The 14,497-nt window shown below is 37.8% G+C and overlaps 1 protein-coding gene across 3 annotated transcripts in view; it reads right to left on the bottom strand.

Moving 5' to 3' along the window:
* The window catches only part of PIP5K1B (phosphatidylinositol-4-phosphate 5-kinase type 1 beta), a 346,077-nt gene that overhangs the window by 219,393 nt on the left and 112,187 nt on the right, over positions 1-14,497 (bottom strand). For all 3 annotated transcript variants that reach the window (XM_015472494.3, XM_015472493.3, XM_002689633.6), the window contains one exon: positions 3,042-3,126. The gene's annotated coding sequence lies outside the window, so the exon portion shown is untranslated. The remainder of the gene's footprint in view (positions 1-3,041; positions 3,127-14,497) is intronic.

Here is a 14,497-nt window from a genome sequence, read left to right as displayed (position 1 = left end):
TGCCGTCTATGGGGTCGCACAGAGTCGGACACGACTGAAGTGACTTAGCATAGCATAGCATAGCTCATCATTTTAACTATCTTTGCTAATTTGACAGGTAAAAGAAAGTACCTCCTGATTTTAATTTGCCTCTTTGAAAATTGTTAGTGAAGGTTAATATTGTTTATATGTCTTTTTTTTTTAAGCTCTCTGTATTTCTCCTTTCAGCTTTTCTATTATTTTGTTCACTAATCTATTGGTGTTTAGTGTCTTAGGTACTGATTTTTTACCTATTATGGTCAGTAATATTAGTGGTTTCCTTATTGGTTTTTAATGTATTAAGGTTATTAAGCTGTTTACAGCATATTATTAGTATCTTCCATGCTCCTTTCTTTTAATTTGGTTTATAATTACAACATGGAGAAGTTTTATATTTTTATACTTAAAACTATTGACTATCTTTGTGATTTATTCCAATGCTTTTATATAAAAACTTTTTCATTGTGAGGTATCAGATATTTAAACATGTGTTCCTCTAATCTTTTAATAATAAGATTTTTGTATATTCTAATTCATCTGACTTCTTTTTTTTTTTTTCTTTTTTTTTCTTTTTTTTTTTTCCTCCAATTCATCTGACTTCTTAAAGTCAGTTACTTATGTGGTAAATAAGGGTAAGGACATAATCAGGGAGCCATGATATTTAAGGGCCACATCTTAAATTGCAATGAAGAGCATTCTATACACCATGGAGGAGAAACTTCTGACTTTCTCACAAGCCTCTGAAGCACATTTTAAATCCTGGGCTTTTAATAAACAGTGTGGGTGAAGCCTAAGAACCTGCCAGCCATTTCGCTATACTGGAACAAAATGACTGCCATGAGCTGGATGTGACTAAAAACCATCCAAGAAAATGGAAGAATGGGCCATGGCAAGCCAATCTCACCAGACCTATGACTGCCTACCAATCCAAGCATTCTCTTAGATAAACTTTCAGTTCCATTTAATCTGTCCATATTAGAATATAAAGTTTTCAAGGACAGATGTTTCATGCACTACTGCTTCCCACTCTCTATGTGCTTAATTTATTAAATGAATAATTGACTTTTCTAGTCTCTTCATTGGAGAAGGCAATGGCACCCCACTCCAGTACTTTTGCCTGGAAAATCCCATGGATGGAGGAGCCTGGAAGGCTGCAGTCCATGGGGTCACTAAGAGTCGGACATGACTGAGCGACTTCACTTTCACTTTTCACTTTCATGCATTGGAGAAGGAAATGGCAACCCACTCCAGTGTTCTTGCCTGGAGAATCCCAGGGACAGGGGAGCCTGGTGGGCTGCCATCTATGGGGTCGCACAGAGTCAGACACAACTGAATCGACTTAGCAGCAGAATTATCTGATATGTTTTATAATATCAGGCTCAGGGTAAAAACCAAACCCAATCCTGTATCATCCCTCTTGAAAGCTCAAATTACATAAGCACTTTAAGAATATACAGGGAGTAATCAAATATTTGATCCCAATTTTTATATTAGGGTATGTTAGTGTAATTTAGTACACACTACTACTAACAAGTAAGAGTAGGATTTTCTTTAATCTTCAACTGTTTAATAGAGCCCAGAGAATGAAGATCTCCGTAAAGAATGCCATTTCAGTAATTTCACTTTATCTAAGCCTTTGTAGCTATTAAAACTGAAAAACTTCAAGAGTATAGTTGAAGGGGCTTGAAAATACAACCTTAATGAGGGGTTGACAAATGACATAAATGAAGGACAGATAATTAGATGGTTTTTAGTATTTTGTAAACAATTCCCTTTAGGCAGCACAAAAGAGATAATAATGTTAAAGGGAAGCCATGAGATATCACCTGGGTTCAAAGGTTTTTTGTTTTCCCCCCTGTTCCTGCTGCTGCTACGTCACTTCACTCGTGTCCAATTCTGTGCGACCCCACAGATGGCAGCCCACCAGGCTCCTCCGTCCCTGGGATTCTCCAGGCAAGAACACTGGAGTGGGTTGCCATTTCCTTCTCCAGTGCATGAAAGTGAAAAGTGAAAAGTGAAAGTGAAGTCGCTCAGTCGAGTCCGACCCTCAGCGACCCCATGGACTGCAGCCTTCCAGGCTCCTCTGTCCATGGGATTTTCCAGGCAAGAGTACTGGAGTGGGGTGCCATTGCCTTCTCCGTTTCCCCCTGTAGGATGATGTTTAACAAAGCCCACGTGGACCTATTCACCAGGATATCCATGTAGGAGAGGCAAATGAGATGCTTGGGGATGCCCTGGTTAACTGTAAATGGCTATTAAAATGGTCACAGTGATAATTACTGGAGCTTCCCAGGTGTCTCAGTGGTAAAAGAATCCACCTGCCAAGACTCAGGAGAAGTGGGTTCGATCCCTAGGTTGGGAAGATCCCCTAGAGGAGGGCATGGCAACCCATTTCAGTATTCTTGCCTGGAGAATCCCATGGACAGAGGAGCCTGGTGGGCTATAGTCCTAGGGTTGCAAAGAGTCGGACACAACTGAAGCGACTTAGCATGCATGTGATAATTACTGTCTAGACTTGCGACGTTCTGCACTAGTTAAGGTACATCACATATAATAACTATGGAAGCCAAGGTAAGTATGGATTAAAAATAGTTTTTAAAAACTTTATAATCATATATATTTTTACATATGTGTACAAGGAAGGAGGAAAGACATCCACAGAAGTACTGGTAAGTATCTATAGATGATGAGATTGTGAATGCTTTGTGTTTTCATGTTAATTTTTTGCTATATTCTCCAAGTATTCTGCAGTAAGCACTGCTATATTTAAAAGTAATGAAAACATTAACACTTGTCAGATATTTAACCACACACAGTAATTAACAGCAGAGACCACATCTCCTGGGTTCTGACCCTTTCAGCATAACAACATCCACAAAATTTCCTCTTCCTATTTGCTTATTTTCTGTTTTTAATCTGATAATGTCAACGTTAAAGGCCATGAACTAGATACATGATTTACAGTATTTGTAAACACAATGAATCCACTGGAAATAATTAAAATATAGACTGTACTTCCTTACCTTTGTAAATGAAATGGCCAGTCATCTGTAGTTGGTTGTGCTGAGTGGCCTATTCATTGTTGAGACTGTTTCCCTTCCCAGGTTTCTGTTAAAATAGAAATCACTGGTCATTATTTATTCATACCTCTCTTTCAGCTCCCAGAAAGGTTAAGAGATAGCCACAGGGTTATATATATACACACACACTGTAGTCAGGAAGGGGCTTCCCTGGTGACTCAGACGGTAAAGAAGCCTCCTGCAATGCGGGAGACCTGGGTTTGAACCCTGGGTTGGTAAGATCCCTGGAGAAGTGAAAGGCTACCCACTCCAGTATTCCTGCCTGGAGAATTCCATGGACAGAAGAGCCTGGCAGGCTACGTGGGACCCCAAAGAGTCGGGCATGACTGAGCAACTTTTCACTTACTCACTCAAAATTAAAACAAAGGAAGCAATGTGTGCATAAATAAAGGGAAGATAAAGGTGAGGAACAAGGTGGTGCCAGCAGTATGGGCTGTACAAAGAATGTGCACTACGTAATCCTGTATAGTCATTGAATACCCTGGTCAGTCTCCAGCGGACTCTGAGATTCCTAGTGGTCATAGCAGAGGAAGACATAATCAGTTTCATAAATGCCCAATGCTCATAAGATAAAAACAAGTCAGTTGCTCAAATGAACCACTGGGGATTGAGGCTGGAGTGAACATTTCTCCTCCTATGGAATAAAAAGAGACCCCACATGATGTGTGGATAATTTTTCACTATTATCCCTGTGATAAGTCATGTGATTTTCATGAGGGTTGTTTCAATAACACAACTTCAAAGGATAGTTCAACAAACCTTTTCTCTTGCTATGTTTTTATACAAAAGAGATACTTGCTCATGGTAACCAATTTTAAAAATACAGTTTCAAATAAAAATGGGCTTCCCTGGTGGCTCAGATGGTGAAGCATCCACCTGCCATGCAGGAGACCTGAGTTCAATCCCTGGGTCAAGAGGATCCCCTGGAGAAGGGAATGGCAACCCACTCCAGGACAGAGGAGCCTGGTGGGCTGCAGTCCATGGGGTCACAAAGAGTCAGACAGGACTGGGCACCTCACACACAGAAAGTAAAAGTGAATAAGATTCCACCAGTGTCTCTCCAATGAGTTAATCAATGGGAACAGTTTGTTGACTATCCTCCCAAAATCTTCCCTGTCCTATACATACACATACAGACACTTATTTCAGCCATTTACTTTTATTGGCATTTTAAATATATTTCTTCAAGTCTATATTACATATTTATCTCATTTACAAATAACTGCATTGTTTCCACAAAATGGATGTACCATCATTGAAGCAAACACTCCCTTATGGGAAAACATTCAGACTGTTTCCAGGATGGGCTACTGTAGCCAAAGAAGGAATAAACAAACTTACATAAATACCTTTAATGTTCTAGTGCTTTTATTTCTGTGGGAAAGAATTCTGGCAATCAATCCCAACTTGATAAGTGCATTAAGTATTTGAAGGGTCTTTGTTACATTCCTTTGTATAAAAAGGGTGAAGCAAATCAGTTCCATGATGCATGAGTATCTGCTTATTGACATACTAATCAGCACTGGATGTTTGCCATGTTTAAAATGTTTGCCAATTTGATGGGCAGAGAATGACACCTCATTTTATTTATTTATTTTTTTAATTTTATTTTATTTAACTTTACAATGTTGGGCCACAGGTATACATGTATTCCCCATCCTGAACCCTCCTCCCTCCTCCCTCCCCATACCATCCCTCTGGGTCGTCCCAGTGCACCAGCCCCAAGCATCCACTATCATGCATCGAACCTGGACTGGCGACTCATTTCATATATGATATTATACATATTTCAATGCCATTCTCCCAAATCATCCCACCCTCTCCCTCTCCCACAGAGTCCAAAAGACTGTTCTATACATCAGCGTCTCTTTTGCTGTCTCGTACACAGGGTTATCATTACCATCTTTCTAAATTCCATATATATGCGTTAGTATACTGTATTGGTGTTTTTCTTTCTGGCTTACTTCACTCTGTATAATAGGTTCCAGTTTCATCCACCTCATTAGAACTGATTCAAATGTATTCTTTCTAATGGCTGAGTAATACTCCATTGTGTATATGTACCACAGCTTTCTTATCCATTCATCTGCTGATGGACATCTAGGTTGCTTCCATGTCCTGGCTATTATAAACAGTGCTGCGATGAACATTGGGGTACACGTGTCTCTTTCCCTTCTGGTTTCCTCAGTGTGTATGCCCAGCAGTGGGATTGCTGGATCATAAGGCAGTTCTATTTCCAGTTTTTTAAGGAATCTCCACACTGTTCTCCATAGTGGCTGTACTAGTTTGCATTCCCACCAACAGTGTAAGAGGGTTCCCTTTTCTCCACACCCTGTCCAGCATTTATTGCTTGTAGACTTTTGGATCTCAGCCATTCTGACTGGGGTGAAATGGTACCTCATAGTGGTTTTGATTTGCATTTCTCTAATAATGCGTGAGGTTGAGCATCTTTTCATCTGTTTGTTAGCCATCTGTATGTCTTCTTTGGAGAAATGTCTATTTAGTTCTTTGGCCCATTTTTTTGATTGGGTCATTCATTTTTCTGGAATTGAGCTGTAGGAGTTGCTTGTATATTTTTGAGATTAGTTGTTTGTCTGTTGCTTCATTTGCTATTTTCTCCCATTCTGAAGGCTGCCTTTTCACCTTGCTTATAGTTTCCTTTGTTGTGCAGAAGCTTTTAAGTTTAATTAGGTCCCATTTGTTTATTTTTGCTTTTATTTTCAATATTCTGGGAGGTGGGTCATAGAGGATCCTGCTGTGATGTATGTTGGAGAGTGTTTTGCCTATGTTCTCCTCTAGGAGTTTTATAGTTTCTGGTCTTACGTTTAGATCTTGAATCCATTTTGAGTTTATTTTTGTGTATGGTGTTAGAAAGTGTTCTAGTTTCATTCTTTTACAAGTGGTTGACCAGTTTTCCCAGCACCACTTGTTAAAGAGATTGTCTTTAATCCATTATATATTCTTGCCTCCTTTGTCAAAGATAAGGTGTCCATAGGTGCATGCATTTATCTCTGGGATTTCTATTTTGTTCCATTGATCTATATTTCTGTCTTTGTGCCAGTACCATACTGTCTTGATAACTGTGGCTTTGTAGTAGAGCCTGAAGTTAGGCAGGTTGATTCCTCCAGTTCCATTCTTCTTTCTCAAGACAGCTTTGGCTATTCGAGGTTTTTTGTATTTCCATACAAATTGTGAAATTATTTGTTCTAGCTCTGTGAAGAATACCGTTGGTAGCTTGATAGGGATTGCATTGAATCTATAAATTGCTTTGGGTAGTATACTCATTTTCACTATATTGATTCTTCCAATCCATGAACATGGTATATTTCTCCATCTATTAGTGTCCTCTCTGATTTCTTTCACCAGTGTTTTATAGTTTTCTATATATAGGTCATTTCTTTAGGTAGATATATTCCTAAGTATTTTAGTCTTTTCGTTGCAATGGTGAATGGAATTGTTTCCTTGTCTTTCTATTTTCTCATTATTAGTGTATAGGAATGCAAGGGATTTCTGTGTGTTGATTTTATATCCTGCAACTTTACTATATTCATTGATTAGCTCTAGTACTTTTCTGGTGGAGTCTTTAGGGTTTTCTATGTAGAGGATCATGTCATCTGCAAACAGTGAGAGTTTTACTTCTTCTTTTCCAATTTGGATTCCTTTTATTTCTTTTTCTGCTCTGATTGCTGTGGCCAAAACTTCCAAAACTATGTTGAATAGTATTGGTGAGAGTGGGCACCCTTGTCTTGTTCCTGACTTTAGAGGAAATGCTTTCAATTTTTCGCCATTGAGGATAATGTTTGCTGTGGGTTTGTCATATATAGCTTTTATTATGTTGAGGTATGTTCCTTCTATTCCTGCTTTCTGGAGAGTTTTTATCATAAATGGATGTTGAATTTGTCAAAGGCTTTCTCTGCATCTATTGAGATAATCATACGGTTTTTATTTTTCAATTTGTTAATGTGGTGTATTACACTGATTGATTTGCGGATATTGAAGAATCCTTGCATCCCTGGGATGAAGCTCACTTGGTCATGGTGTATGATCTTTTTAATGTGTTGTTGGATTCTGATTGCTAGAATTTTGTTTAGGATTTTTGCATCTATGTTCATCAGTGATATTGGCCTGTAGTTTTCTTTTTTTGTGGCATCTTTGTCAGGTTTTGGTATTAGGGTGATGGTGGCCTCATAGAATGAGTTTGGAAGTTTACCTTCCTCTGCAATTTTCTGGAAGAATTTGAGTAGGATAGGTGTTAGCTCTTCTCTAAATTTTTGGTAGAATTCAGCTGTGAAGCCGTCTGGACCTGGGCTTTTGTTCGCTGGAAGATTTCTGATTACAGTTTCAATCTCCGTGCTTGTGATGGGTCTGTTAAGATTTTCTATTTCTTTCTTGTCCAGTTTTGGAAAGTTGCACTTTTCTAAGAATTTGTCCATTTCTTCCACATTGTCCATTTTATTGCCATGTAATTGCTGATAGTAGTCTCTTATGATCCTTTGTATTTCTGTGTTGTCGGTTGTGATCTCTCCATTTTCATTTCTAATTTTATTGATTTGATTTTTCTCCCTTTGTTTCTTGATGAGTCTGGCTAATGGTTTGTCAATTTTATTTATCCTTTCAAAGAACCAGCTTTTGGCTTTGTTGATTTGATGTTAGTGGTAAGGAATCTGCCTGCCAATGCAGGAGACATAAGAGACATGGGTTCAATCCCTGGCTTGGGAAGATCCCCTGGAGGAGGGGATGGCAACTTACTCCAGTATTCATGCCTGGAGAATCCCATGGACAGAGGAGTCTGGTGGGCTGCAGTCCATAGGGTTGCAAAGAGTCAGACATGACTAAGGTGATTTAGTACACACACCACTAACGAGGCCTATTCTCTTCACAGGTTTACTGATGATTTCCATTTTCAGTTCACGTCCTTTGCTTATCTTTATACCATGCTTTTATACTTTTCTTTTATAATCTGTAAGATCTCCTAGTATATTAAACATTAACTCTGTCTCATGAGCTGCAGGTGTTGTTCATCTTTTGATTCTGTTTATGGTGTCTTGTCAGGTAGACATTTTAAATATTTACATAGTAAAATCTACTCATTTTTCCTATATGGACTATGGATTTACTGTCTTACTTGAGAGAGGTTTTCAAGTCTGGTGTTATACTACATGTATAACATGTATTCTCCTATATTTTCATTAAACATCTTTATAGTTCATTTTTAACATTTGATCCTCACTTCAAATGGAATCTAACTAACCTCATCTTCTTCCAGATGGGTAGCTAATTTGCCCAGCATCCTTTACTTTATAACCTATCTTCTCACTGGAAAGACATGCCTCCTTTAGCAAATATTAAGTTTTCCTATATACTTTAATATATTTCTGGACTCTCTGAGTCAAAGGCTTTTTGATATTTCTAAGCTAACATGTTGTCTTAAATGCAGTAATAAGACAGCATGCTTGTGATATCTGCTGCTACAAGTTCCCATACTATTTTTCTTCCAAGTTTATATTTTTATATGGACTTTAAAATCACATTGCTTGACCTGAAAACATGCCCACGCCGTTCACTCCCTATCAACTTGGCATTCTGACCAGAGTTATATTAAATTTATATACTAATTTTGGAAGCACTAATATTTTAGGAATTTTTAAGTTTTCTTATTCAAAAACATGGTCCAGTTCTGTCTTCAAATGTTATTTTATATCTTTTACTACATCCATATTTTTGTATTTGTCTTACATCTTACTAAATTCATCCCCAGATATTTTAGCTTGTCACACTTTTAAATAGGGTGACAATTTAAATTTTTCTATTTGTATTTCTCACCAGTTATTAATTCACAGAAAGAAAATGATTGGGTTTCATCTATTATCTTTCACCTAGTCATTTTACCAAATCCTCTTACAGAATTTTAAAAGATTTTAAGTAGAGTCTCATAAAAAAAAACAAAAACAAAAGATTTTAAGTCGAGTCTCAGTTTCATCATGTGCAATATTTATACATCTTATTTCTATTTCCTTTCTTATTGCATTCACTGTACTTCTTTAAGAAAACACTGAATAATAGTGGTTAACAGCAGCAGTGCTTGATATTTATAATATAACCTGCAGTAGTCACTGTCCTCCATAATGTTTTTGTTTGCTTGGTAGCATGGTAGCTTCTTTCTGCTATATTGCCCTTTACTTCACTTTTTATTAGGAATGTCTACTGAATTACATCAAGTGCATGTTCAACATTAGTTGATATAGTCGTTATCTTTTATTCTGCTATGACATATAAAACATTGAGAAATTTCATGATGAAAAATTATATATTTCTAAAAAACTCTAATTTGGATTGGATTTGCTACTATTTTAAAAAGGATATTTTTATAATTGAAATTGAATGGTTTTTCTTCCATCTTTATCAGGTTTTGTTAATAAAAAATGAATACTTTCATAAAATTGAAAGGCTTTCTATGTGCACTCAGTTTTTTGGATTATTCATTTCTTGAAATTTATAACCTTTCTTTGAATCAAATTTCTATAATTTATATTCTGTTGGAAAAATAATCAATTTCCTTTAGATTGTACAATTTATTGTCATATAGTTAAACATAATATTGTTATTGAATTCTTTTAATGTCTTCCTCTTTATTCCTGATAGAGTGTATGTGTGTGCATGTATTTAAAAATATAGATGTATTATATATTGTATATATATGTCATGAATATGTATTTTTTAGTCAGACTTCTCTTTTCTATGGTTTGCGTTTTGTGGCCACTTCCATTAATTTTAACTTTTACTATTAATAATATCTTCTTCAGGCTTTTTAAGAATTTCTTAGATACACTGCTTAGTTTATTTTCACTCTTTAAAAAAATCATATTAAAGTCACTTAGGCTAAAAGTATTCTTGAATATAAGAATGTGGTCCACTGGAGAAGGGAATGGCAAATCACTTCAGTATTCTTGTCTTGAGAACCCCATGAATGATAGGATACTGAAAGAGGAACTCCCCAGGTCAGTAGGTGCCCAATATGCTACTGGAGATCAGTGGAGAAATAACTCCAGAAAGAATGAAGGGATGGAGCCAAAGCAGAAACAATACCCAGCTGTGGATGTGACTGGTGATAGAAGCAAGGTCCGATGCTGTAAAGAGCAATATTGCATAGGAACCTGGAATGTCAGGTCCATGAATCAAGGCAAATTGGAAGTGGTCAAACAAGAGATGGCAAGAGTGAATGTCGACATTCTAGGAATCAGCAAACTAAAATGGACTGGAATGGGTGAATTTAACTCAGATGACCAGTATATCTACTACTGTGGGCAGGAATCCCTCCAAAGAAATGGAGTAGCCATCATGGTCAACAAAAGAGTCCGAAATGCAGTACTTGGATGCAATCTCAAAAATGACAGAATGATCTCTGTTCGTTTCCAAGGCAAACCATTCAATATCACAGTAATCCAAGTCTATGCCCCAACCAGTAACGCTGAAGAAGATGAAGTTGAACGGTTCTATGAAGACCTACAAGACCTTTTAGAACTAAGACCCCAAAAAGATGTCCTTTTCATTATAGGGGACTGGAATGCAAAAGTAGGAAATCAAGAAACACCTGGAGTAACAGGCAAATTTGGCCTTGGAATACGGAATGAAGCAGGGCAAAGACTAATAGAGTTTTGCCAAGAAAATGCACAGGTCGTAGCAAACACCCTCTTCCAACAACACAAGAGAAGACTCTACACATGGACATCACTAGATGGTCAACACTGAAATCAGATTGATTATATTCTTTGCAGCCAAAGATGGAGAAGCTCTATACAGTCAGCAAAAACAAGACCAGGAGCTGACTATGGCTCAGACCATGAACTCCTTATTGCCAAATTCAGACTTAAATTGAAGAAAGTAGGGAAAACCACTAGACCATTCAGGTATGACCTAAATCAAATCCCTTATGATTATACAGTGGAAGTGAGAAGTAGATTTAAGGGACTCAATCAGATAGAGTGCCTGATGAACTATGGAATGAGGTTTGTGACACTGTACAGGAGACAGGGATCAAGACCATCCCCATGGAAAAAAAATGCAAAAAAGCAAAATGGCTGTCTGGGGAGGGCTTACAAATAGCTGTGAAAAGAAGAGAAGTGAAAAGCAAAGGAGAAAAGGAAAGATATAAGCATCTGAATGCAGAGTTCCAAAGAATAGCAAGAAGAGATAAGAAAGCCTTCCTCAGCGATCAATGCAAAAAAATAGAGGAAAACAACAGAATGGGAAAGACTAGAGATCTCTTCAAGAAAATAAGAGATACCAAGGGAACATGTCATGCCAAGATGGGCTCAATAAAGGACAGAAATGGTATGGACCTAACAGAAGCAGAAGATATTAAGAGGTGGCAAGAATACACAGAAGAACTGTACAAAAAAGATCTTCAAGACCCAGATAATCACAATGGTGTGATCACTGACCTAGAGCCAGACATCCTGGAATGTGAAGTCAAGTGGGCCTTAGAAAGCATCACTACAAACAAAGCTAGTGGAGGGGATGGAATTCCAGTTGAGCTATTTCAAATCCTGAAAGATGATGCTGTGAAAGTGCTGCACTCAATATGCCAGCAAATTTGGAAAACTCAGCAGTGGCCACAGGACTGGAAAAGGTCAGTTTTCATTCCGACCCCAAAGAAAGGCAATGCCAAAGAATGCTCAAACTACAGCACAATTGCACTCATCTCACATGCTAGTAAAGTAATGCTCAAAATTCTCCAAGCCAGGCTTCAGCAATACATGAACTGTGAACTTCCTGATGTTCAAGCTGGTTTTAGAAAAGGCAGAGGAACCAGAGATCAAATTGCCAACATCTGCTGGATCATGGAAAAAGCAAGAGAGTTCCAGAAAAACATCATTTCTGCTTTATTGACTACACGAAAGCCTTTGACTGTGTGGATCACAATAAACTGTGGAAAACTCTGAAAGAGATGGGAATACCAGACCACCTGACCTGCCTCTTGAGAAATATGTATGCAGGTCAGGAAGCAACAGTTAGAACTGGACGTGGAACAACAGACTGGTTCCAAATAGGAAAAGGAGTACATCAAGGCTGTATATTATCACCCTGCCTATTTAACTTATATGCAGAGTACATCATGAGAAACGTTGGACTGGAAGAAACACAAGATGGAATCAAGATTGCCAGGAGAAATATCAAGAACCTCAGATATGCAGATGACACCACCTTTATGGCAGAAAGTGAAGAGGACCTAAAAAGCCTCTTGATGAAAGTGAAAGTGGAGAGTGAAAAAGTTGGCTTAAAGCTCAATATTCAGAAAACAAAGATCATGGCATCCGGTCCCATCACTTCATGGGAAATAGATGGGGAAACAGTGGAAACAGTGTCAGACTTTATTTTTGGGGGCTCCAAAATCACTGCAGATGGTGACTTCAGCCATGAAATTAAAAGACGCTTAGTCCTTGGAAGGAAAGTTATGACCAACCTAGACAGAATATTGAAAAGCAGAGACATTACTTTGCCAACAAAGGTCCATCTAGTCAAGGCTATGATTTTCCAGTGGTCATGTAGGGATGTGAGAGTTGGATTGTGAAGAAGGCTGAGCGCCGAAGAATTGATGCTTTTGAACTGTGATGGAGAAGACTCTTGAGAGTCCCTTGTACTGCAAGGAGATCCAACCAGTCCATTCTGAAGGAGACCAGCCCTGGGATTTCTTTGGAGGGAATGATGCTGAAGCTGAAACTCCAGTACTTTGGCCACCTCATGTGAAGAGTTGACTTATTGGAAAAGACTCTGATGCTGGGAGGGATTGGGGGCAGGAGGAGAAGGGGACGACAGAGGATGAGATGGCTGGATGGCATCACTGACTCGATGGATGTGAGTTTGAGTGAACTCCGGGAGTTGGTGATGGACAGGGAGGCCTGGCATGCTGCTATTCATGGGGTCGCTAAGAGTCGGACACGACTGAGCGACTGAACTGAAATGAACTGAACATAAATTTTGATGAAGTCTTCTGTTCAGTTTATTTCCAAATAAATTTGTCATTTTTATTTTGATTTAATTTGATTTTATTTTCAACTTGATATAGGAATCATCTGTAAGAGGGTTGCTTAGTGCTAAGCATTTATATTTTCATCATTAATACTATTATTTCATTCATTGCCACATTCTTGATTACTGCACTGGGATCAAAATATGGAATGAATAAAAGCTAGCCCTGGGCCCCCCAGAATATGCTTTTCCTATGGCCATTGAATAACTTTTTGAAAATGTTCCAAAGACACAAGAGAAAAGAGTGCATTTTCTGCATATAGGGTAGAAAAACACATAATCTTATAATATTGTCTACTTTATCAAATTATGAAAAAATATATTAAAATTCTCTGATATGGTTATATATTCTCATATATTTTTACTTCTTTTTTGTGCCTTAAGATTTCTAAAACTATGCTGGCCAGTGTACAAAGGATATGTGAATAATACTGTCCTTGTTGAACTGCACTCTTATCTGTAAAGTTATCTTTTTTTCTTATTTAATATTTTTGGTCTTGGGTTCCATCTTAGTTGACAGTAATAGCCTCATCTGCTTTCTTTTACATGGTGCGTATCTCCTCTTCCATTTCTTTAACTTCAGCTTTTTTATTTGTCATTTGGTTTCAACTGTGTTCCTGACATATAGCTTAAAACTAGATTTGGGGGAGGGGGTGGTGTTAAACTAAGAGTTTTCACATGATGATGATTATATCTGCAAAGATTATTTTCAAATAAGGTCAGTGTTCACAGGTACTGGAGGTTAGGACTTCAACATCTGTTTTTTGATCCCTAAAAACATCTTGCACCCCAAACTCTGCCCCAGTACCTGCTTCCACAGAGTCCAGTCCATGACATCTCTTCCTCATCCCTAAGACAAGATACATGAAAAAACTTGACTCTCTCAATGAATACTCCATTTTGAACTATCTCCTCTTTGTTGAGACGGCTCTTCTTAATGAACAGTTTATAGTTCATGGGCACATTATTATCATTTACTTAGACTTTGACCATAAGTTTTACAACATTTGTTGCTCATCATTGTTTCTTTGGCTCTTCATCTCCTGCTATCTGCACACCCGTGTTCTGATTCAATTTTCATTCATTTGGAACACTTCTCAAATAATTACTCAGAAGTGGCATGTGGACAGTCCACTCTGTGTCACTCCATGTCCAGAAATGTCTTTCCTTTGTCTTCATTTGTAACTAGATCTCTTGGATTCTTAACTCCCAGCCCTTTTCCTTCATGTCTCTGTTGATATGATCCTGCCATCTTCCTGGCTTACAGATGAGTAGTTTTGATGCTAGTCTGATGCTCCTGTCCTAATAACTTATTGGTTTTCTCCACCTAGAAACCCATGAGAGTTTTCTCTTTCAACATATAGTTCAAA

This window comes from Bos taurus, chromosome 8, assembly GCF_002263795.3.
Source record: "Bos taurus isolate L1 Dominette 01449 registration number 42190680 breed Hereford chromosome 8, ARS-UCD2.0, whole genome shotgun sequence".
NCBI classification, from domain to species: domain Eukaryota; kingdom Metazoa; phylum Chordata; class Mammalia; order Artiodactyla; family Bovidae; genus Bos; species Bos taurus.
The sequence above is the reverse complement of the archived record's forward strand: the minus strand, read 5'-3'. Positions and strand labels throughout refer to the sequence as shown.